A 27,439-nucleotide genomic window follows, 5' to 3' on the forward strand; every position below is an offset into this window, starting at 1 on the left:
TGATATTATTTTAAAATATATTTCTATCATTAATCTTGCTATTTTATTATTCTGTTATCTGTAATCTTTAATTAATATTTTAATTTTATTATGATTAATTTTTCCTTCACTTTGTATGATATCGGTACATGATTAATTATTTCCTCTTGTCATTAATCTGGTTTCTATGTATCCTAAACCTACGGATAATAATCTTTTCCTTACGTTTTTCTTTATACAAATTTCATACAGCTGTTAGGTAACTAAACAGACTGACTATTGCAGTTGATACACTAGAACTATCTGAATATCCATCCTGCGTTTTGTAGCAAAGTATATTATCTGCACTTTATCTTGTTTGTAAGATTCATTAGAGCGTAAATTCGCGAAACTCTACAAACCTTGCTAAGATTATCGGTTGTTATAATGCACACTTAACGGATAGCTGTGGGAAATGACCGTGTTTCGTGTATGTATGTTGTATTTTTATGATGGCTTTATTCTTTTGATACTCTTAAACTAGTTGTTGTGAACTTTATTCGAAGTTATTACTTTTAACATCTATAGAAATTAGCGACTCTCTATTATGCGCAGAAAAGGTACTGATTTAGTAAATGGAAATTTCCTGTATAGATAAGAAATCACACCTGGGACAGAAAAGTAAGAGAAGGAAATAAGGGATGCTGATTGTTTAAAAGGGTAAGATATCCCTTAATGTCGGACGAAGGGAATGTGATTTTTATAACACTGCCCCTGAGAGATTAATTCTAAAGGATAAATTGAGAAATGTTTAAAGTCTGTGATGTCGAGAAAACTACATGATTTACAAAAACAACGCCTGGCATGGCCTAGCGCGTTAAGGCGTGCGCTTCGTAATCTGAGGGTCGCGGGTTCGCGCCCGAGTCGCGCCAAACATGCTCGCCCTCCCAGCCGTGGGGGCGTTATAATGTGACGGTCAATCCCACTATTCGTTGGTAAAAGAGTAGCCCAAGAGTTGGCGGTGGGTGGTGATGACTAGCTGCCTTCCCTCTAGTCTTAAACTGCTAAATTAGGGACGGCTAGCACAGATAGTCCTCGAGTAGCTTTGTGCAAAATTCCAAACAACAACTACAAAAACAAAAATTGAACCTGGACCATCAACTGGCATGCTGCATTAAACCAGAGATTTACGGACTTATACAACGAAACATAAACCAAATCAATACTAAGAACGACAAAAAGATCTGCCACAACAACAAACTAGAAAAACTAAGATGCAAACAAGAGAAAAGACACCAACACGACAAACCGTTGACTAACCTCATAATTCACAGATCCGACCGACAATTAAACACAGACGAGATACATCTACTTAACAAAGGACTCAACTTCGCAATAGCACCTAGGTACATTCCAACCTTAGAAATCAAAACATGTTTAGAAGATTTAGCCAGGAGACTTGTGATACTTTCTACAGAAAACAAAAACAAGAAAACAACCAACAGGAAGAAGACAACTTAGATAATTTTATTGACATCCAACAGCCAAACTTCCCAAGTAAAATTAAAAATTTATATTTTCCAGAAACACCTAAAAACAACATCATAACGATTTTTTCAAAGAATTTTCTCACAAAACCATCAACATAATTTCACAAAACAGAAAGCTAAAAAACAGTCTTACAAAAAGAGACATTAATTCCATTAAAAACCTAAAACAAGGCAAAAACATAAAAATTCTAAAAGCAGATAAAGGTAACGCTATAGTCATAATGAACACGAATGAATACATCCAGAAAATGAAGAACATCCTATCAGACACGAACAAATTTAAACCAATACACAAAAATCCAACAAAGACACACGAGACGCAACTGAACAAATTACTACTACAAATGAAAAAAACCAACACAATTTCACAAACACTTTATTCCTACCTACGTAAAACCGACTCACGCACACCACAAATATACGACATCCCCAAACCTCATGAACCAAATTGTCCATTACGACCAATAATGTCCACATATGAATCGTTTAATTACAATCTTGGTAAATACATAGCATGGGCATTCTCCAAATGTGTAACATCAGCCAGCTCATTCATCAAAGACTTTTTTAATTTCAAGTCTAATCTAAATCAACTTAATCATAAAGCCTTAATGGCCAGTTTCGATGTTATATCCTCTTTACAGAAGTTCCAACCACTGAAGCCTGCAAGATAGCCTTAGAAATCTATATTCGAGATCCTTACCCAACTACAGACATTCCCAGCAACCAATTAGCAACCCTCATAGAATTCACCACGATAAAGACAAACTTCATGTTCAACAACCACAACTATATACAAACAAATGGCCTAAGCATGGGCAACCCAGTATCACCACTTCTAGCCAATATTTTTATGACACAAGTTGAAACACAAGCAATTAACACAGCATTACATCCACCACTATACTGGTACAGATATGTAGATGACACGGTTGCGGGATTCAGATCTACAGAACACATACTTAATTTTTTCAATCACATCAACTCTATACATTCCAACATTAACTTCACATGTGAACAAGAAGAAAGCAATCAAATATCATTTCTTGACCTCAAAATTACAAGAACCGACACACAATTCAAAACAGAAATCCACCGAAAAATCACCCATACTGGACTATACATTCCTTGGGACTCAGCACATACTAAGAAAGCAAATAAACACAGCCATAAAACTATGGTCACCAGATAAAATTAACGATGCATTAGGCAAAATAAAACAATACTTCATCAACATCAATAAGTTTCCTCCACAAACCGTAGAAAACATTATACGCACACACCTAGACAGAAAGCAAAATCAACCAACAAAAGTAAATATATCTCACGAATGAAAAAATTACGTAACCATATACTGTTGCATACCATATATTCCTGACATCAGCAAACAAATAACCAACATTTGGCAAAACTAGTAACAAAATATGACATTCCAGTTAATACCAAATTTATTCAAAAACCAGGCATAAAACTGAGGTCTATACTATATAAAAATTACAGTGACAAACACAACACCAACATTATTTATGAAATACAATGTGATAACTGCCACGACTTCTATATTGGAGAAACAAGTAGAAAAATGGAAACCAGATTCAAAGAACATAAAAAGTCACCTTCACACGTTTTCGAACACTGCAAGTCAAATAAACACAACATAACCATAGAAAACACTCAAATACTAAATAGAGAAACAAACATAAACAAACGCAAAATTAAAGAAGCCTTACTTATACAACAACTTAAACCCAAAATAAGCCAATATAAAGGAACACCTTTATACCTATATTAAATATAATAAAATAAAATTATATATTCAAACATCTAACACCGCCCTCTACATTCCAACACTCAGTTGCGCAACCCCTTCCAAACATGTGGTCAGCTTCCGGTCAGTTACCTCTTTCTTTCTTTGTGAACCTGACAATGACCGAAGAAGGTCGAAACGTTGTTCGCTCTTCTACGTAAAATATTTTCTCAACCCAAACGAAACGTTTTTGCATATATAATGTTTAAAGTCTGTCCGCTTACTTCGTATACCACATATTTTATATCTTTCAAATTATGAAACATGATTTCTTCCCGGTTTTTTCATGGGGCTAAAGTCCAACATTCGTATTACAAGAGGAAAAAACAAAAACCACAAATGTTTACAAAACTCACCTATCTTCATGATTTCCTAAGTACTAGTCTAATTTGAGCTTCTAGAGGTTTAATGCTTTATATATATCTGTATATATGCTGTGCTCTAGTGGCTAAAAATAATGTTCCGTATAACATTTCAAAAAATCTATAAGAGAGTTATAAACTTTTATTTATGTGTATAATAAACACACTTTTTTTTCAACACAACAGAAACCATAATAATGATACATACTTAGAAATAAGTAGAAATTGTGTAGTTTCCGTCTCAATATTATAGACTGCTTTTCCTACTTTAAAGTGACCAAACTCTTCATCTTAGACAAACATTTAAATAAACTATTCATCTCCTGGAAGGTGTCTAGAAAATGGATTTAGGGAATGAGTCCATTTCGCTTGTCCCCTCCTCTTAGAAGTACAGTGGTATGTCTGCAGACTCACACTGCAATAAACCAGGTTTTGATACCCGTGTGGGGCAGAGCACAGATAGTCCATTGTGTAGATTTTTGCTTAATTTCAAACAAACAAACCATTTCCTTTATTTGTCTTTTACATCTCTGTTGTTAAAAAATTAGTAATAATGATGTTTGGAGTACTTTATAATGACTTTAACCATACTTAGAACATTTTTTGACGATAATGGGATTTGGAATGCATTTAATGAGGACATTTGGAATTGGGGTACGCTATGGTACCAACAATAGGATTTGGAACATTATGACGACAATGTGATTTCAGTAGCTGATGAAGACAGTAGAGTGAGTGTATTTCATGATGGTAGCTACAAGTGTTGTTGTAGTTCATGATGACAATAGTAAGTGTTACTGTACTTCATAATAACAGAAGTAAGTGTTGAGGAACTTCATGATGGCAGCAGTAGTAGTTGAACCCCGTGATGGCAGCAAGAAGCATTAGTGTGTTTAACGAAAGCATTGTCTCGCGTCATTTGTTTTGGTAAGTTTACTGCTGAAAACACAAATAATTGACGAAAATAAACTGCTGCACATGCGCAGAAAGTTATATACAGTTGAACAAAGTAAAGTAAATAAAATGTACATCACCCAGCTCTCTTCCATTGGCAGCCAGAGATACTTACAAATTGAAAGTGGTAAGAAGTATTAAACACGTTAGCATTTGTAACAGGTATCATTATATCGCTGAGAAAATAGTAATATTTAGTACAACATTGTTTATTATAGCAAATCGTTCGGAAATATCAAGATACCATGACAAATGCGTGAGTTTATTTAAGAAACATACTAAGTGGAGACACATTTCATTACATCAATCATTACTTCGCTTACAATATAATTTAGATTTTATTTTGTTGTTGATGTAGCATGTTTCACATACTAAATATGGCTGCCATCGAATCTTACTTGGTGTATTTGCACATTCTCAGTTAATTTTTGGACTTACCTATCGTGACAGCTTTACATTCCTAGTGTGAAATAAAAAAGGACTGTTCGAAGTGGATTTCAGCTCAAAAGTTGTATGGTAAGTAAAATCATTCGTTTTGTTTGCGTTTTTTCATGAATGTCTTCGTAATAAGCTGTTTATAAGAAACTTCGAATTAGTCTTTTCTTATTGTATGTCATCACTGTGGTCAGCTGCTATGACAGTAAATCTCGGAACCAGACGTTAAACTGCGTGAATTGACAAGATCTGAGAATGATAACTCGACAGGAGTCCTCGTACAAGGTCCTGCGTTGATAACAATGACGGTAGAAATGAAAGCAAGGATTTTTCGCAATCTCTTTTTTTTTTTTTTACTCTTCCTTCTTAGCAATCAAGTCGAACGAAATGAAAAAAAAAAAGTTGCTGCAAAGTTTATTCGTGAAGTTTCTAAAATTAGAAGACTTGTATTCTTCATTGGACAGGCTCTTTTCCATCTATTGAATCTGTATAAAAAATGGAATAGTTAGCTAGGGTTCCAGAAGATTCTTATCAACAAAGACACCTGGTGTTGCCTTTACCAACACGTTTTTTTATTGGTTTTTTTCTTTTGTTGTTCACTCATTATGATCGAGAACTGAAGGCGTTGATATATATATATATGTGTGTGTCTGTATGTTGTTTTGTCAGTAAATAATCTTCTCGTAAACTATTTCTAACTGCAAGCGAATTCGCGGATTACTGTTAAACATTTGTAACTGACCACGAGCTAACAACCTGTGAATACTTATTTGAGCTAATAAATATTCCACATTTATTTTAATTAAATTTAGTGCAAAATTATGACAATAATGACTGTAAGAATATGAATAGGCATGAGTCTAATAGTTTTGCATTTCGGAACTGAGACAAGTGTGATAACACAACACACAAACAAGTGTAGTTTATTCAACGGAACCTCAAATTTCAAACTATACCTTATTTTTCTCATCACTAATTATAATAAATCTTGAAACAACTTAAAAGATATTTAGAAGCAAATTACAAAATAACTATTTTCAGTTAAAAAAGAAAAGAGACAATCTCCGATAACTACACCTTTCTGTTTCGATTTCACGAGCTTTCAAAGTCATGTCACACTAGTACAATGCAAGTTGAGGGTTTACAAGATTTGAAATAAAAATTATTTTAACAGGAAGATTGTGACTTCTAAATTACTTCGTTTTCGAATTATTTTTAATTATCTAATTACTGTAATGATCATTACTTGTTAACTTAGAAAACAATAATTGGAACATTGTTAATTAGTTGAAACTAATTGACAAACAGAACATGAAGCACTCTTCTCACATTTTATACTGAGCTAGTTATTACTGCAGAACATTCTACACTTTTTGTTTAATTACAAAATGAATTTCATTAATCATGAATTTACCTAAGTTTAGTCCTGAGGAGGGGTACTCCGACTAGTATACAATACTTTAATTTGAAATATTGCAAAGGTGTTGCTACAAACGTATGTTAGATATTTAACATGATACTAGCGCCGTGTCTTTGTGGCTGTTTGATTTGTTTAGCGTTATTCCCATTACCCTTTTAAAATTTGTTGAAAATCTATGCCAGCTGGTGCTAGGCCTACACTAGTTGGGTAAAAAGATTACCAATATCCATTTGTACTTGCATTTCAGGCTAGATCATCTGTTTTGTTATCATGTTATAAAATAGAAGAAATTACGTGTGAAACTCAGTTTTGTATTTTTTAGTGTTGTAATACGTTAAACTTTCCAGTTAGTTTTGAAACAATGGAAGAGTATTAATTACACGTTTAGGTGCACCCAAAGTATGTTTATATATACACACATACATAGATACATATATATATATGAATAAACAAAAACAACACGAAACAAAATTCAAAAACACTGCACAAATCAAAAAGATCCCCAGGGTACAGGTTATAATATAGGATGTAAAAGGTATCCTAGGTTTTAGAGGTGACTGATGAAATAGTACCCACATTGCTTTGGGGATACACCATCTATCGGTCTTAACCTTCGTTTTTAACGCAGTCCTTCTTTTTAATTTTGTTTTATTTCACTTGAATGTTGAGTGTTTATCTTCTATACACACACACACACACGCATATATATATATATACATGGGTCATTCCGTAACTCTAGAAATCAAAGCCGTTTCTGCGTGTTCGACAGAGTCACCTAAAACCTGCAAAGATCCATCCAGTAGCTATTATTGGGCATTCAGATAGTAAGCTTTTCAGAAGTCATGTTTTTGTAAATGCAAAGTAAAGGTTCTAAATGCCATGTTCATCAAAGTTAGCTCGTTTGATTTGTAAAGTTTAGTGTACCGATACTAGGCCTGAGTTAATATATTCCTATAATTGTTAGTATCAACGTACAGGTATTTCAAAAAATAATTTATATAATGCAAATTAAAAAAAGAAAACTATACAGCCTGTTGAAATAAAATTCTGGTAAACTTTTGAATATTTGTTTTTGAAAAGAAGACAAGTCTACCGGCTTTGTCTTCTCCAGTCGGAAAAGAAGACAAGTCTACCGGCTTTGTCTTCTCCTGTCGGAAAAGAAGACAAGTCTACCGGCTTTGTCTTCTCCTGTCGGAAAAGAAGACAAGTCTACCGGCTTTGTCTTCTCCTGTCGGAAAAGAAGACAAGTCTACCGGCTTTGTCTTCTCCTGTCGGAAAAGAAGACAAGTCTACCGGCTTTGTCTTCTCCTGTCGGAAAAGAAGACAGGTCTACCGGCTTTGTCTTCTCCTGTCGGAAAAGAAGACAAGTCTACCGGCTTTGTCTTCTCCTGTCGGAAAAGAAGACAAGTCTACCGGCTTTGTCTTCTCCTGTCGGAAAAGAAGACAAGTCTACCGGCTTTGTCTTCTCCTGTCGGCGGTTGATACCAGGCTCGGTTCCATTCAGTCTCCGCCAGTGTGTTTGCACACCATGAGCTAAGTCTTCTAACAAGGGATTTTGACGATGCTAGTCAAATATGATTTATAATGAACAGGCATTTGCAAGAGATTTAGTAATGTTTACCTGAAAAGAAGTGGTTAGAAAAAAAATTGCCATAGCATATGTTATTATTTATTATTTATCATAGCTATTTCCTAAGACATAATCTTTTATGTTTACTGAAAAGATTAGAAGTTTTTGTCACGATGCGTTACCGGTATTTTATGTTTCTTTATATAGTAAGTTCACAAAACCAGTGACTTCAGGAACGATAATTACTGACTTCTAGCGATATCTTTCAATCATCTGTGGATAAAAATTGGAGATTTGTTTATAATTAAGTCTAACGCATATAAAATCAATAAATAACGTCCACTCAACAGTTTCTGATCTTTATCGTGATTAATGCTCGAGTGGTAACTAACTTCCCCAACTCTAAGAGAATTTTAAATTTTCCATCGGGAAAAAAAAAATCACACGATACACGATCTTCTTCAAACCATTATCGACCAAGACCTTGTCGCAGATGTGGTCATGAAATCTTTGGTTATTTAGTGACTTTTAATGCCGGTGCCAAAGAGTGTGTGCATTTATCATGTCAACTAAGGGGCTGGGAAACCCAATACAACTTCGTGCTTTTCGGTCTGTTTCGACCATGATAATGCTCCTGAACTGCTGCACGCGCGTATGTCTTCCAATGTACTTTACCCTAAAATTAAAAATAAAACTTAAAGTTATTTTAAGTAGAATTACATTTTCAATGCTTTGAAACCGTTTTTGCTGTGATCAGAAAAGCAATGAAACGAATGTTTGGATCGCTTAAAATCGATTTTGATTTGCTGTACATTTAACTATATGTAAGGAAAACGTTCCTCATTAAACAGCAAACCCATGCCTCGAACATTCCAGGAACATTTTTAATCTCTCTATTTGCCTGTTGGTTACTGTATGAGGCTGCTGACGAAGATATAACGTTCGACTCCGTCATATGCCGTTAAACATCTCCACACTCTCAACTATACGTTATAAAAGCGAATTAGTGCCATTTGTTGATTAACAGTTACCGTCTCTCTTTTTAAAAGCTCTAAAGTACAGACTTTTATGACAGTAAGTTAAGGTCTAAGGCCTTGTCGTTTATGCAATGGGTCGCATAAAGTGTTATTCAGGTTAAAAATACTAGTGTCTAAAAATCAACTTCAGGTCTTACAGTGCAGGAAGCTATGTACTTGGAGTAACAATCAAAATCAAACTGGCAACCAGTATAACTGATTAAATATGCTCTTTCTACTTATAAAGATTGGAATGTGTGGGTTCACCATTTGGATAACCTCGTTGTTAGGACATTTTCAGCTGCAATTCGAATGTTTGTTTAGTTTTTGAATTTCGTGCAAAGCTACACGAGGTCTATCTGCGCTAATGTAAGAATAGAAGGAAGACAGCTAGTCATCACCACCCATCGCCAACACTTAGGTTACTCCTTTGCCAACGTATAGTGGGATTGATCAAACAATATAACGCTCTTAAAACTAAAAGGGCGAGCATGCTTGGTGTGATGAGAATTCGAACCCGTAACCCTCTTGTTACGAGTCAAGAATCCTAACTACCTAGCCATGCCAGGCCCAATTCGAATGATATCTCACAAGGTTCCACCAACTTAGAAGATTTAGGTTAGTCCTAAATACGAGCTAACAACGCAAAACAACCTTCATAATAAAATAAAAGGTAATAGTTTTCGATATACTAAACAGTACATCCAATACTGTTAATGAAAGTAATAACAAATGCAAAACACATTGTATTTTACTTAGGGAGCACAGAAACACTGGAGATTGGCTTGGACATCAGTTATCATAAAATCAATATTAGTGTTCCATCTGGTGCTTTATTGGTTCAGTTAAATCTGTTAGAGATAATTCCTCGTTCCTTAACAATATAATTTCGCGTGTTTTCTCAGTTCAACTTGTGACAGTTTACTCATCTTGTTTTACTTGTTTTCTTTTTTTCTTACCCATCTGATTTCATGACATTAATATATTTTTATTGTATAATTTCCTTGACAATTGATTAGTTACTCAAATCTTACCAGATCAATTAGGTCATTGTGAAATTTATGTCTTGGATATTCATTGGGAGGATAGGGTTGATATCAAGATTACTTCTCAGGTTCTTCAATTTGATGGTTGTGAGATTTATATCTCGGATATTCACAGTGGATAAAGCTTACATTAGGGTTGTTTCTCAGATTGCTCAATTTGGTGGTTGTGAGATTTATATCTCGGATATTCACAGTGGATAAAGCTTACATTAGGGTTGTTTCTCAGATTGCTCAATTTGGTGGTTGTGAGATTTATATCTCAGATATTCACAGTGGATAAAGCTTACATTAGGGTTGTTTCTCAGATTGCTCAATTTGGTGGTTGTGAGATTTATATCTCGGATATTCACAGTGGATAAAGCTTGCATTAGGGTTGTTTCTCAGATTGATCAATTTTGTGATTGGGAGTTTTGTTTCTCGGATATTCAAAAGTTAACACGATCAACATTAAGTTAGTTTATCAGGCTGATGACTTGTAAAACCCAGTAAGTGCGATTGTGTAAAAATAAGCTTGTCAAATAAGCTGCTAATAAAAATGTAAACACGTATATGTAAAATAGTGTGGTCCTTGCTTTTAAATTTTTCATTTGCAACACTCTCACCTACTCATTTTGTTCCAATATACAAATAAGTAATTCACATCAAGTTTTATTCATATTAAGTAACATTTAGAGGTTGCTTAAGGTATCTGAAAATTAACCTTACAGCTCTCATTATATGTACTTATTCTTAATGTTCAGAATTTTCCAGAATATTCTAAACAATTCTTCAACATTCTGGCATATTATTATGGAATATTCTCTCACATTCTGGAATATTTCAGAGTATTCTATATTATTCCGATAGCTAAAAAAAACCATTCTAGATACAAACAAAATATACTTCCACATGATGTTCTGTTTCAAGAATAAATGAAACCAAAATTAAGGGTAACAATTATTTTTATTTCTTGATTTTGAAGTTCATATGTCATGCCGTGTAAACAGTATTGTTACCTACAGAGCGCATAATTCTTCTCGAGATTCATAGCATTTGCACGTTTTACTGACGTCACTACAGTACAAGTTGCAAAGTTCAACATCCCTTATATGACGTCATTTTCGTGTCTACTGTCTGACTGACGGATAACTCACTATTGTATACTGGTGCGAGTGGTTAAAAACAGGTGAAATCTTCAGGCGGCCTTCAGCCTCCTTTCAGTGAAATACTCTATGTTGTCTCTTTTACTTCTGGAATGTTCTATATCATAACATCTTACAACTTACCCTGGCACGTGTTTTCCAAGACTACATGGAGTTTTCATCTGATCCAGATATCGCAATTTTCAGTCGATTCCAGTAATCTTGGGAAGAGATGTCCTAGATCAGTTATGAAACTGTATCTTGGGAATAGGTGTCCTAGTTCGGTTATGAAGCTGTATCTTGGGAATAAGTGTCCTAGTTCAGTTATGAAACCGTAGCTTGGGAATAGGTATCCTACTTCAGTTATGAAACTGCAGCTGAACAATATGAAACAGAGGAATTTAATTACAGTGTCATTGAGTTTGCTACAAAAAAGCTTCAGGTCAACCAGTATATAAACGATTATGAAGAGCTTCTTAAAGTAGCCATAACTTACCTTGATGTCATCCCTCCTCAAAGAGAGCTTTTTATAGCACTGCATCATGCACGATTGGTGGTCAAACCATTATCTGCTCTCAAGATCTGGATGTCTATGGGAGGTTTAAACTCATTGACTGTGAGGAAAGAAGACTCCGTGACATATACGTCATTGTTTTTTCAAGCATATCATATTAATTCACGGTTGATTGCTCCTCTCAATGATTTTAACTTTCTCTAATGTTTTGTTAACTAAAAGCTACTGATCGCTACTCTTTTAAAATCTGACATTAATATTTGTTGTACATCCCTGTATCTCAGTGAATAACTTACTTTTTAGCATTATTTTGCTTCAGCCACATCCAAAGAGATAACATAATCAATTGTATGGACACTAAAAGAGAAGGAAGGCATAGATGAACCTTCAAAGTATTTAAAGCTGAAAATAAGGAAGTCTGAGGACATGACAGTTGAAGATATTATGGGAAAGAGCACAACATATTTCTTCACGTGCATCAAACACACATTTAAATTTCTGGATTTATGAGCCAGAGTCATGGGAACTTAGAGGATTACAGGGAGACACTACAGATAGTTCAACAATTAATTGTGGTAAATAAAAATGTTGAAAAGGATATAGCTCTTGTTTAATGCCATCATAATAAATAAAAGAGAAGAGAAACAATTCCTCCTTCAAGTTATACATAATTATGGAAGACACTTTCCTAACAATAATAATGCAAAAGTGGCCAACCAAACCAAAATCATGTAATTGTACTTTTGTACATGCAATAAAATGATAGTATACTTTAAATGAAGCAATTATTATTATATAAAAATATCTTGTTATATCACTTAGTACATGAGATATCAGACCACTGCAATCTAAAACTTCAATCTCATTAAGTAACTTAAGATCAAAAACTGATAAAGTTTAATATTTAATGCTTTCTTGTACATTGGAATAAGATTATTGGGTGAGAGTATTAGAATTCTTCACCTGAAAATTTACCTGCAAATAAATACCACAGTAAATGTATAAGTAATATGTGTTTATCAAAAAATTACAACAATGCAAGTTAATAAACAGCATCATGGTTAAGTTTTCAAGGACATATGAAAGACATTTGACTAAAAACATGAAATTTAACAGTAAGGAATTTTAAAGCACATTAGGGGTAAACAAAATGTTAGGATGATGATAGGATTCTTGAGGGATGATAAAGGAAAGTTTGAATCTGATGATTATGAAAGATCTAAGTTATGAAATTCTACTTTTTCTTTATTTTTTACTAATAAAGACTTAAGCAGTATTCATCATCTTGAGCAATTGATAGATGAAAACAAAGTTTGACAAATTCTAAGCTTGTTAAAATAAAATTGGAAAGTTTAAAGAATGATAATACTCTTGGGGGCAGATAATATTTCCACGAGGTTTTAAAGGAGGTCAAGGATTGGATATGTGAGCCACATTCCACAGTTTGTTGTAAATCTTTGAATATTGGAGAAGTACCAACAGTTTGGATATTAACTAATGTCACTCCTATAAGAGAGAGGTAATAGAGGTTGTCCCATTAATTATAGGCCTATTAGTGTTACATCAGTTGTGGGAAAAGTTTTAGAAAGTCTAATAAATGGTACTTTGTAAAATGTAGTTAACGAAGTTTACAATTTTATTAGATAGTCAACATTGTTTCACTGAGGCAAAATCTTGTCTTGCAAATATTTTGACATGATTTGAAAATGTTACTGCATATATAGATTAGGTTAAGGGGATAAAATTTATTATATCTGGATTTTCAGAAAGCAATTGACAAAGTGCTACATAAAAAGATTGTAAAGAAACTTATCTCTATAGGTGTGGAGGATAAGTTAACTAACTGGATAGAAGTGTGGCTTGATGGAAGAAAACGGAGGATTGTTATAAATGGATTTCAGTCAAACTGAACTAATGTTACAAGTGTTGTACCTCAGGGTTCAGTCTTAGGACTGTTGCTCTTTTTGATTTACATTAATGACGTATATGAATGAATGGTCAATAACTGACTTAAATTTGCTGATGATATTGGATATTGCAGGCTGTGAAGAGGATGCTGCTGCTTTACAAAAGGATTTGGATCATTTAGTGAGTTGGGTAAATGAATGGCAGATAGTTTGTAAGTGTGATAAATTCAAGATATTGCAAGTGGATTATCATAATTTGAATTATAAGTATAATTTGGATGGGAATAACCTTAACATTTTCATGAAAGAAAAATTATTGATGTAGTGGTTGATTAATCTCTTAAGCCATCCATGTAGTGTGCTGTTATTAGTTGTAGGGCAAACAGGATTTCAGGTTCTATCTACAGAAATAAAGAGTTATAATGACATTGTATAGGTCACTGGTTAGGCCGCATTTGGAGTATTGTGTTCAGTCCTGGGCTTCTTACCTCAGGAAAGACATTAAATCGTTGGAAAGGGTTCAGAAGAGGGTTTACGAAATGATACCTGGGATGAGGGGTTTTATATGGTGAGAGATTTAGATCCTTAAAATTATTTTCTCTTGGAAAAAGAAGAGTTAGAGGGAATCTTATTGAAGTGTTTAAAATTGTAAAAGGAATTAATAATGTTGATGCATCAACTGTTTTATACTTTATATCGATAAATATAAAACTAGGGAACACAAATATTTATTCAGGCAAGGTTGAAGCCGTCTTCAACTAAGAAAATTTTTATTTTTCAAATAGGGCCGTTGACTTATGGAATGAGTTGCTTCAGATGTTGTGGAGGTAGTAAATTTGAGTGAGTGTAAAAAGAAAGCTTAATAGATATATGAATGATAATGACTGGCAATAATTTTTTCGTTTGGCTTGGAGAATGGGACAACCGCGATGAACCAACAGGTACATTATATTCTGAAAACATTGTTATGTTACATAGAATTACAATGTAAGACAAATCTAATTTTAATGGATTATATACCACGTTATCTTAGAAGCATATAAACTTTCATATGTACAACGTCATTAGGTGCACGTTGAAACTATTCAACACAGTGCAGTGTTGGCAGAAATGTCGGCATTGTGGTGCACAATAGAGCATAGAGGTTCGATAAGTAGCTGGGGAATTTTTTCCCTCTGGATGCTACTGTTATTTTTCGTTTTACTGAGTGCAAGAAAAGACCGCTATAGAAGTGAGCGCTGTTTTGACAGTTCCATTTCTATAAAATGTGTAAAAGGAAAGATATTCAATTTATTCGACAGGGTATAATAACAATCACGCATGTATGCAATGTCAAGATAAATATAGACATATAAATGAAACAACAACAAATATATACACGTTCCACTTTTCATGTTTTTTTTTTCGTTCATGCTCCTATCTTCGAAATATTTCTTTAAATCAGAAATGTAATTTTTTCGCTCTGAATATTTTTTTTCCCAGATTAACTGTTCAGTACATACAGAAGCTGATGGATGGAGGTTGATATCCGTATGAAGTTTTACAAATTGTAAAAAAATAATAATTTTCCTGTGATGTACCCTTGCAAATAAACATTTCGATATAGAATTATTCTTTGCTCGATTAACTGTTCAGGAGAATGAAAATATAACAGAGACACGTTTTGGATATTATTTATAAAGATAATACCAGTTTATTTATTTTTTACTCTTACAAATCGAAGAAAGAGGGATCCTTAGTATATATCAACAATAAAACATTATTAATTTCTTGTAACTGTCACTTTTTATTATCACTGTTGTTTATTTTAACCAAGTTTTTATATTTATTTTAAAATAGTTACATAAATTCAGTTTCATAAGTTATAAACGTAATAAAATTAATATGTTAAATAAATTAAGTGTCCTCATTAATTTTGTCTTCTGATGTATTGTATAAACTTATACATTATTCCAAAGTTATCTTTACTTAGAACATCTTTTCCTCATATCTCACGCTTTGCTCTATTTCATCCTTTACATGGCTAGATGGTTAGGGCACTCGACTCGTAATCTGAGGGTCGCGGGTTTGAATCCCCGTCACACCAAACATGCTCGCCCTTTCAGCCATGGGGGCATTATAATTTGTCGGTCAATCCCACTATTCGTTGGTAAAAGAAAAGCCAAACAGTTGGCGGTGGATGATGATGACTAGCTACCTACCCTCTAGTCTTACACTGCTAAGTTAGAAACAGCTAGAGCAGATAGTCCTCGTGTAGCTTTGCGCGAAATTCAAAAACAAACAAACAATCTGTTGTAAATGTGTTTTATCGTTTGCAAAGTATATCGATATACTTCACGTATTTCATCGTATTCTTTCAACAGTATTTATTTCCATTCATTTCCACGTCTTGATATTTCCATTCTTATTTGTTTTTAAATGTTGCAGATCTAATAGTTTTTCTCTTTTCTTTCTTTATAGACTTCACTATGTTTGGAATATTTTGTTTTATTTTCTAATTGCTACCTGTGTAGTTGCTCTATTCTGTTACACACTATCATCTATATGTATAAATTGTTCCCTGTATTCCTCTTGCCATGCAGTCATTCTTCCCGTATTTCTAACTAACACTATTTACCAGTCTTGAATCTTTTTTCCTGTACGTCTGTATTATTTTCCATGTTTTCTTGCGTATTTGTTCTCTTCTTACCTTTTCATATACTTCACAACTAAGTGTGGTTTTATTTAACCACAGTAATAACACGTAACACATGTTTATGTATGTACGTGTTTTTTTATTATCATCATTCGTCGTACACCCATTTTCCTTTATATATATATATATATATATTGATGTAATACAACTTTCATGTTAATAATTGTATTTCGTTCAGTTCCTACAAGTGGACGATTGACCTCCGCTGTTCATGAACAATCCTGGGATTCATTGAAGCTGAGATCCTTTTTCCACCATACAAGTTGCTGACCTTGAATATTAACTGCACTCACCGTGTATGAAACTCAACATTTTTGGTGATATACAAATATTAGAACAAAAATTGACGACATGAAGAAGCCGAAACGAGAGTGAATTTACATTCAGTTAGTTTTTGTTCACTAAACATAACCATTGGCTGTTTTTTTATTGTTATTGTTGTTTTTCTGTTTACTAAACCAAACCTATTGGCTGTCGTTTTTTTATCTCAACGTAAGAGAGACAAATCAAAATTTCATGATAATTTAAGTTAATCTACTTATTAAGCTAAGTAGGTTTTAGCTATATGGCTTCTAAGGTTATTTTTCCCAAGGAAGACAGCCTTAAAAAAACAAATTGTATTGTTGAGAAGAGTTGTCAGAGAAAGAAAACATTTTTACGTATTGGTCAATTGAAAGCTGTTTGACTGAAACCTTGATCAAGCTTTGTTTGTCTCATAATTTTTAAATACATCTATTTTGTTTGTACGTGTGTGTGAAACTGATTGTTGGTATTACTTTTTGCTCGTGTTCTGTGGCAGACTTCTGTTTATTGTAATATTTGGCGGATACTCTATTCCATCTATCTGGATTGTATATTAATAGAGTGCTGGCACACGTACTTAAAAAACAAACAAAAACTTGTCATTACGTTTTAGAACTACACCAGTTCAAGTTTGGTTTTATATATATATTTTATTTTATTTCAGCTCTTGTTATATATAATCATTAAAAATACATAATAATATATACAACATATGTATGTTATTGTAAATGTCCATTTTTTTGTTTTTGTATCATATTATTATGTACATAAAACTCTCTATGTAAGACTTTTGCTGTATGTTTTTTATAGCTGCGACTCCAAATAAAATTTTTCAGTCCATAATTTTTGTCAATGAGAGACAAACAGCAATTTTGTGTTGTTTTTTTATCCTTTGACGACTTCTAAGTTACCTGGCAAAAAACTAAGTATTTTTAAGAAAATAAAATAATTTTACACTAGTACAAAATATCACGGTATAAATCATTTTAACATAATGTTTCAGTTTATTATTTTCATATCCTAACGTTTCACAGTTTTCCTTAACGACGTTTTCTGAGTAACGCTCCGTGGGGTATAATTAGGTTTTTCTTATCAAAGGTCTCTCTTTCGTTCATTATTTTTATTTGAGTCTATTTTGCACAACATACGTTTTCCTAAAAACTTTTACAAATAGTTTGCTTATTTTATTTCTTTTAATGAACATTCTGTTTTCATTTGACTTTAGTGTACAAATATATAATCGTATTAGAGGTTAAAAAATGTTCTGTTTCCACCTCTTTCCACAACTCTCGTTTGACTGGAATTTTGATAAATTTAATTAATTTCGTTCAAAGAAAATTCTACTTAATGTAGGATATTTATTGAACAGGGAAAATTTGTCTTACCTTATAAGTAATGTAATATTTCCTAATGTTTTATTTTTCCTCGGAAATTGCGATGCTGATATTTACCCCAGAAATAAACATTTTGTTTTTCTTTTCCCTGAAATACTTTTCACCTTCACGTAATCACACGTGTGTATATTCTTCCCACAAATAACAATAATAAATTTCTATTGTATTATTCAAAACTTGTAGTACTGTCGTATCTATAACAATTAACGCCAATATATTAAAAGATGAGCAGTTTACTCTTTCATAGGACTTCTAAAAATACAGCTAAAAGCATAATAAACACGTTTTTATTTATATACTACACGTTATAATAAGATATAGTTCTAAAGTTGAAAACATTACTACACGTTATAATAAGGTATAGTTCTAAAGTTGAAAACATTACTACACGTTATAATAAGGTATAGTTCTAACATTACTACACGTTATAATAAGGTATACTTCTAAAGTTGAAAACATTATCACTCAGTATCTCAGTGTTTATCAAACGAATGTTTACGAAGGATATTAAAAGTTGACACTTGAACTTGTTCATTTGTGTTTTAAATAAATCATGAATAACGTTATGGAATAATGTTATATTTCTACTGGACTATTTTTTTTTAATTGGAAGTATGTTAATTAAAATGCTCTTAATGGTTCCTTTCTCTAGAAAACACCTTTAATTCTGATACCCCAAAGTTTTATTCACAATTCTCTATTTACAATATAAACACATTGTACTGACTTCATCTCTAAAATTATTTTGTTTATGTCACAACTCTTTGAAGTATTTAACTTTAAAATGAAGTTCAACAGAGTAACATTGTTCATATACAAGGGTGTAATAGATGGTCTTTGTTGTGAGACAACTGAAAGCTCTTCCTGCAACTGGTAACTTTCGTAAGAATATTTTTAAGCTTCATGTGAAATGTTAATAACACCTTGGATACATCTTAAATTACGCTGTATGTTATTAGCTATTTAGTGCGACTGTATTTAAGTGTTAGCATGTGGCTTACCAATACTTACTGTCCTAATATGTTTTATTTATGCGTTTGAATATAGTATTTCTATTTCCCGATACTCCTTGGAAAACACAATTGCGAAGTAACCCATTATTATTAGTCATAGGACGCCAGAACATTTTGCTCTCCTTTTTTTATTTTTCTTACTTAAATTTACTGAGTAAATATTTTTCACTATTAGGTGAACAACTAAGAGAACCCAACTGTAAAATATTTATTTTTATTGTCTGTTCTTAAAGTGCGTGTTTCAGGTTATACAGATGTGAGCTAATAATGTGTTCTAGAGATGGTCATGTAGGTGTGAATTGATATTTCTCACTTGGAACTCGATATGTTCGACTTGGAAATGAAAATGTAAACTATATAACATACACTGCGTTGACTTTGATGAATCCGATATTAGAAAGTGTATGTGAAAAGCAGTAAATTTCTATTAAAATTTATTTCCCAGTAGCGCATTTTTATCAAATGATTAAAGTGTTTGATAGATCTAAATCAGAAATGCTGAAATTTCAATTTTATTCGGCGGTTTTCCTAAAATTTCTAACAGAGAATACAATAAAACTATTGTACGGGTCAAAATAAACATGATATAAGAACTTCGCTTCGTGTCACAAACAAGTGTGAAAATTCTATAAATATTGTTTAATCCTATCATTCTACTCTGATGTAAAAAATGTGACAATATAAAATTATTTCATAACTTTTTCCATATTCGTGAATAATCCACGGACTAAATAACGATTAAAAAGACAGTTAAAACTACATAGTAGTGTACGCGGGTCACGAAGCTGTTACATAGATAGTGCGACAACTTTTAGAATCACGAACATATGGAAATAGAAGAGGAAAAAGGCCCCGTCTCTGCGTGAGAGGGTGTAGATAATACCATGATTGGTCCTGTGAAATCGACCCGTACTCATGAAAAGGAACATGTCAGCCTCAACACCACGCCACTTTGATGTGGGTGGTAGTGGACAAAGAAACCACAATAACAGTCACGAAAGAAATTTTAAGAGAACAAGCGTAAAGGTTGGGTGACTCGAAGACAACAATGACAATTTTCACAGTGAATTAAGTAACCTTACCTGAAATATATACACAATTGTTTAAAAAAGTTCGCGAAAAATATATATCGAATTTCAGATACTTTTGTCTGATTGTGGCTAACCATGCAGAAAAGCGCGTGCTTCTAACAAACGTGATTGTGATCGAAAAAACCCATAAGAATTACCTTCGAAACAGTTACCATTTCTTGGATAAAAAATTAGTATGTTTTCAGCGAAGATCAGTTTTTTTAACAAAGTCACGTCTACCCTATTGTAAACACACATTCTGCCAAAGTGATGGCCAGGTGGTTAAGGCACTCGACTAGTAATCCAAGAGTCGCGGGTTCGAATCCCTGTCACACCAAACATGCTCGCTCTTTCAGCCGTGGGAGCGTTATATTGTGACGGTCAATTCCATTATTCGTTGGTAAAAGAGTAGCTCAAGAGTTAGCAGTGGGTGGTGATGACTAGCTCCTTTCCCTGTAGCGCAGATAGTCCTCGTGAAGCTTTGCGCGAAATTCAAAACAAACCAAACCGAAGTGATATTCTTTCTTCTGTAGGCATAGACGTAAGTTGAACTAAAAATAAATGTATTCACAGCCATGGTAATTCTTGAAGAACGTTTTACAGCAATGTAGAACCTACTATTTCTTAATCAAATGGTAAAACTATAGTATCTGAGAACTTAACTGGTATTCAGATAGCTGTACAAACGTATGATAATTTCAACTAAGTTTCATAATATAACCAACAAAATTAGTGTCAGAACTAGCAGGCATTTCGACACACAAAAATCCACTTAAAATAATGTATAACGCCAAAAGGTGTTTAATAAGCCAACCATAAGTCAGAAGTTATCTTTAGCATAGAGCATTAGCTTTCTTTTTACTCAAGTCTATCTTGTAAAGCACTTTCATATAGCTGGTTTTACGTGTGTTATAGTTTTCAACAAGTCCCGACGGGAAGAAAAGATGAAATGTTAAAGAATGATCATTTAGAAGTCAGAACTAATTTCTTTTAACAGCTACAATACATCTGATGCTTATTGGCTTTGAATTGGTGGTGAACGAATAATTATCGTAACTGCAACACGCCACCTGGAGAGCTAGGCAGATTTTTTTAATACCAGCTGCTGGTTACTTACGTGATTAAAACACTCACAAGAAATAAAGGGGTGGTTTTAATTTTCGGTCATTTGTTTTGAAAGTCCATCTTTTAGAAACTAACTAAATTCAGAACAATCGTTTGACGAATTTTCCTCTTTATATAACAGTGTTAACTTTTGTGTTTATCTAGCATGTTTCCTTCGAACTAAACTTTCATCAGTTACTGTAATATAGAGCTTGTAGATGTTTATACAATCTTATGTTGTTAAAATATTCCACAGTTTCATTATTTTCAAAATGCGAATCTATTCCTTTGATTATATTGGTACTTCATAAATTTTGGCTTATTATGTAAATATTCTTCAGTGTTTTAGGTCAGCCAGTTTTATAAACTGAAGCGTTACTGTACAGACACACACACAAACATCCATATAGAAATCTTAACTGTGAAAAAAGGCACATTAAAGCTGTTTCAAGAAAAAAGAATGAAACAGTTGTAAAGCAGTGCACACATGCATATATATAAATATTGGTACATAACTTACATCATAACAGGCCTGGGATATCCAGATGGGTAGGGCACTCGACTTTCAATCTACTGGGCGCGGGTTCGAATCTCGGTCACATCAAACATGCTCCCCTTTTCAGCAGTGGGGACGTTATAATGTGACGGTCAATCGTCGGCAAAAGAGTAACCCAAGAGTTATCGGTGGGTGGTGATGTCAAGCTACCTTCTCTCTAGTCGTTCACTGCTAAATTAGGGACGGCCAGCGCATATAAACCTCGTGTAACTTTGTGTGAACTTCCAAATACGTCCTAACACGAATTACACGGTGGAGGGGGGTGCACTACAGTATATCCATAAATTATTTATTAGTTATTTGATGCAGTAATAATAACTATTATTCCTTACTTACCTTAACTCCCACGAACAGTCAATGAGTCAGTTCTACCTAGATAACGCCTCAGAATATGTTTCATATAGACATGGCTCTCTCATACAAATTACATATAATAGTACTGATCCGGAAGCTGCTGAGTGAAATCCGATATAATTGAACCAACTGATTAATGTGGATGTTGTGCTAGGATTTCAGTTATGTGTCAAGATTTCTAAATGCACATATGGATTTCTTTGCACTTTTACCTGTGTTTTTTATCTGTTTCCACAACCTTACTGGGTATTTTGTACTTTAGAGTTTGTTATTGTTTTTCTCTTCACATGAAGTTTCCGGTAAAGTGATTACTTGTTAAAATAAATGTTGAGATTAAATATTATAACTTATCATCTCGTTGATCTTCAGTCACATAATTAACAATTTCTTACTCACTTAGTGTCTCCAACTCGTTTTACTATCTGTAGTTTTAGGCAATCGACAAAACTCATTAAAACTAGGGTAAATACATAAACCTTTACACTTATGAAGTTAAAAAGGGTTATCTTCACTCTTCATAATAATGTAGTATTAAACACTTGGAAATATTTAGTCGATCATCCACGTGACGCTTAAACCAGTTATAAGTTCATATTTATTATAATAAATCGAAAGTACAAATAATGCAATAACAAGTGAACTACACTATATGTATTACAGATATAGAAAAACTTTTCGAAAAAATCAAGTAAATGTAGGGATGGCTAATATCAATACTTCAGAACAATGGGAACAAGACAGTAGACATGTGCCATCCTATTTTCTTGTTTTTAATTTTAAGGATTGATATTAGCCATCCCTATTTTCTTGTTTTTAAGGATTGATATTAGCCATCCCTATTTTCTTGTTTTTAAGAATTGATATTAGCCATCCCTATTTTATTGTTTTTAAGGATTGATATTAGCCATCCCTATATTTGCTTCTTTTTAGAAAAAAAAATTATTCATTTACTTGTTCTTTTGATGTTGCTTTTAATTCAGTGTTTCAATAAAAATATGACGGTTGTATTTATAACTAAGTTCTAAATGTAATGAGGTACAAACTGTAATATGTATTGTTTATCTGTTATTAGCTGGTAACTCCTGTTTCACCCTGTACTTAACGTTTTTAAATAAACACCAGATTTCTGTAAGAAAGCTAACTTCAAGTGACAATGATAACATATTTTGCATTATAATTATGTTGTTTTTAAAATTACTACAAGTTATTGATAATACTTATAAAAACAGATACTCTGTTCAAAACTGTGTCACCTCAGTGAAATGTGTTGTCACAATTGTTTTGGTTTTTCAGTTGTAATGAAAAGGAAGAACAAGAAATTCAAAGTTTTTGCTATGATATTTATAGACATTCACAGAACTTGTTACTCAGTCATTAGATAGGTATTGTTATAAAAGAAAACTCAGTAGATACTATTGTAAAGTTCTGATGGCCTACTGAGGATATATTTGAAATACCATTTTGATGAACAGTCAGAGCCATCACTACACAGGCAGTCAGAACATCTGCCTGATACTGAGTACCGCCAAAGCCTTTAGTCAAATACCATAGGTCACGTCTGGGATACGAAAGTTACAGCAGTGATAAGGACATAGTAATATTTATAAAACGTTAAATTTGCCAGACATGTGAAATGATACATATCAACTTACTATGTGTTTCAGCTATAGCCATCCATACGAAATTGCAAAATAAAAATTCAAATCGATAAAACTAACAAATTTTCTCCTGATGACATCAAGCAGACATATAATAACATGTAGTTTTATATATTAAAAACGATGTAGATGACATTCGCATATTTTACGTTCATTGTTGGCTAAAAAGAGTTGTATTACCAACAACAATAATGGCTGTAACAAACTGAAAATGTATTAAAGTTGACTTATTAATTAAAACTTAACATTCTGTACTATTTAACAATAAGAATGGAAATGTTTTAACGTTTTTATTAACTAGTAAAAACGTTTCTTATTGCAACGTTTTCCACGCATCAAACCTTGTTACCTAATAATTATTAACCCATTTTCAGTAAACTTCTAGAATTTAATGACGCTTTCTGTTATTGTATCACAAAAAATTTAAGTAAAAGCAGTACAAATGATGGTGACTTTTTTCAGTATTGTCTCTTTATTTTTTGCTGTAATTGGTGACTCTGGCTAACAGTTTTAATCAACAGTTTCTTTTGCACGTTCTTGTGGCCCAATAACCACTTTTAAAGTGACAACTGGAAATTAACTGTTTGTCATTCCTTTTAGATCTAACCGATAAAAGATAAACATTCGAAGTTTCAACAGTCCTCCAAAGAAGACATATTGACGGCCACTTTCCTTTCTACTAACTGGCTCGAAATGCACCTTATAAACTATTGTAAACTAGTAAACATGCTCAGAGAGTAGGTACGTTATATGTGACTTCCTCGCTGTGGATTTCGACTTCTCAGTAACAGTTTTATTGTCAAGACACTTACAATGTTCATGAATAAAAATCTTCACTTACTTGTATTTGCCAATAATAGTAAGTACTTCATTGGTTAAGCTAACGGTTGTTGTTTTGAATTAAGCACAAAGCTACACAATGGGCTATCTGTGCTCTGCCCACCACTGGTGTCGAAACCCCGTTTTTAGCGTAGTAAGTCTGCAGACATACCGCTGAGCCACTGGGGGTCGAGGCTAACGGATAAAGTTTTTTGTAGATTTGTTTGTTGTTAAGCAAAAAGCTACACAATAAAACATGTTTGCTGTGCCCACCATTGGTAAGTTAAGTCCACTTTTTAAGGTTATAAGCTCTCAGACTTACTGTTGCGCCACTGACCTTTTTTTGTAGAAAGTTAACGGTTAGTTTAAGTATAATCTCAGAAATATATGTCATATCACAACGCATTTCACTGTCTTAAGAACAATATATAGGTTGTAAGTGTTGTTTTCACTTGGAATCTTACACACGTTCTTCTTTGTTCCCAATCATAAGCCCTTAGAAGCGAGCTAAAGATCGAGCCATAGAAATGACATCTTCATATAGCAATGTATAGTTGATAAATTTTGCTTCCTGTGTAATAAAAAATTGTTTGTTTATCAGAATGTTTGTCACTGTCTTCCTATTACGCGTTAAGAATAGGCCATTCACCAAGCCCAGCTGGTTTGTACAACCACCTAGCAGTAACTCTAGAGGCAGAACAATGCAAGATAATTATTTCACTTTGTTTTGTTTTTCTCGCCCTCCCAGCCGTGGGGGCGTATAATGTGACGGTCAATCCCACTATTCATTGGTAAAAGAGTAGCCCAAAAGTTGGCGGTGGGTGGTGATGACTAGCTGCCTTCCTCTAGTCTTACACTGCAAAATTAGGGACGGCTAGCACGGATAGCCCTCGAGTAGCTTTGTGTGAAATTCAAAAACAAAATAAACAAACAAAACTTGTTTTGTTTTTATTAATAATTAACAATGAAAATATGTATGAATAATCATATCTATCATTTTGAACTCTAAAAACACTTTGTTTAACCGAATTTCACACAAGTAGTTCACAAGTAGTTGATTAGTTATAATTTGTTGCTGTATTAAACTATCTGTGTATTCAAGCGCTATGCTTTAGTTCACTGATCTTTATTTGTTATGGTAGGTCATACACAAGTCTTTTTGTAACTGCCGTTTATTATTCACGATCTATTATTTAAATGCTTCATGAGCCAGTCTCTTGCGTTTAGTAAAATTTACTAGTCTTAACTAATTAATAAAACCTTCGAATAACGAATAAGTCAGCTCCTTACATCCGAACTAAACTTATTAGGAGTATATGTACATTAATTAAATTATGTGGTATAATAGCCATAGAGTGTGAAACCTCACTTCATAAATTAATACACCAAAAGCTGGATCCTACAATAATTACATTGTATATATTCACTAGTTTGGTATTTTCGTTTTCAACGATGTTTTCGTCCATAATTCCAATGATATCGCACAAGGTCGGTTAGCATAGGATATTTTGATTAGTCATAAGTTCACATGCTAAGCTAACAAGGCAAAGAACTCATCATAAATGTAGCTATAATAAATAAAACCTCAAGTAATTATTATTAAAATGTTATAAGAAATAAAGTTTAAAGAAACTAGCTATAATATAAAGAACACTTTGATTATGTCGTTTCTTAAATAGCGAAAATGATTTTTAGGATAAAATATAACTTTTTAATGACTGTAAATTTTGTTGACTCAGCAATTCCTTCTTACGACGATATAACATGTTTGTTGTTGTTTTTACGATGACTTCCAAAGAAGGTAATATGTATCATTTTAGACGTTTTCTTATTAAAAAGGTCAGTTTCAAGTTCTAAAACTTCCGTTGGAAAGATTGGACAAATATTTAAATTAAGTTTTCAATTTTTAGAAATGTGGATTGACAGAAACAACTGAATACTTTAATCAAAAAAAGAGTACAGAAAGTGTTTGGCGGTTAGAAGTTGACATTACTTTTAGGCCCCACATCACAAGGACCCGATGAGTTGTGTACTTCAAAGGTTCCGCCGCTTTAGAAACATGAAAGTGCCTTATGCCGGGTGCCGACTTTGTGGTGGTATTTTCAAACCGACGGTCCTGAAATCCTCTTGCATGTGTTATTTAATCATTGCCGACAAACTGGTTGTTCGGTTTATCGAAACATGGAGACAATTTGTGTGATAGGAACAGGGGAAAAATTGGAGGCGTATATCTTTATTTCTATCTTCCTTGAATGCATGCACATAAGTACGTTTTTAAATTTATCGGCGTTGGCATTCTTTGTGATACGCGTTAACTATCGCACGTGGAGAATGTTTTTAATTGTTTTGCAAATACAAAACAACCGTCGTTTAGTATTACAGTTATTTATTTGTAACAGGTAACATGATATTAAAGTATTGAACATTTACCGTAAGCAAATTAATGTTGTCGAAAATGACATAACATGATAATATAGTAAGCATACTGAACAATTATGTTACGTGTATATATGTTTGTCTAAATTGCTGATTATGTCCGGACTTGAGTAAACAGTCGCAATTTACCGAAATTTATTATATGTTCATTAATAGTTTAATTGTTTTTCTTTTTTACCTAAAATCTCAGTGGATTGATAACAAGTGGTCATAAACTTTGTAATTATCTTTGAATTTTACACAAGTAGTTTCGTCACTTTAGAGATTATACTGACCTACCATGTATAATCAGGAAACAATTATTTCGATACATTTTTCGAAATGTGCTTCGTATGATTCCTTCTGAAAACTGAATTATATGAAAGGGCGCAGAGCTG

The 27,439-nt window shown here is 33.1% G+C and overlaps 1 protein-coding gene across 1 annotated transcript in view; it reads left to right on the plus strand.

The window, feature by feature from the left end:
* Positions 1–18,228, plus strand: part of LOC143245035 (uncharacterized) — a 68,895-nt gene extending 50,667 nt beyond the window's left edge. The window contains exon 3 of the mRNA XM_076490816.1: positions 16,534–18,228. The gene's annotated coding sequence lies outside the window, so the exon portion shown is untranslated. The remainder of the gene's footprint in view (positions 1–16,533) is intronic.
* The last annotated feature ends 9,211 nt before the right edge of the window (positions 18,229–27,439 follow it).

This window comes from Tachypleus tridentatus, chromosome 1 (genome assembly GCF_004210375.1).
Source record: "Tachypleus tridentatus isolate NWPU-2018 chromosome 1, ASM421037v1, whole genome shotgun sequence".
Lineage (NCBI taxonomy): Eukaryota > Metazoa > Arthropoda > Merostomata > Xiphosura > Limulidae > Tachypleus > Tachypleus tridentatus.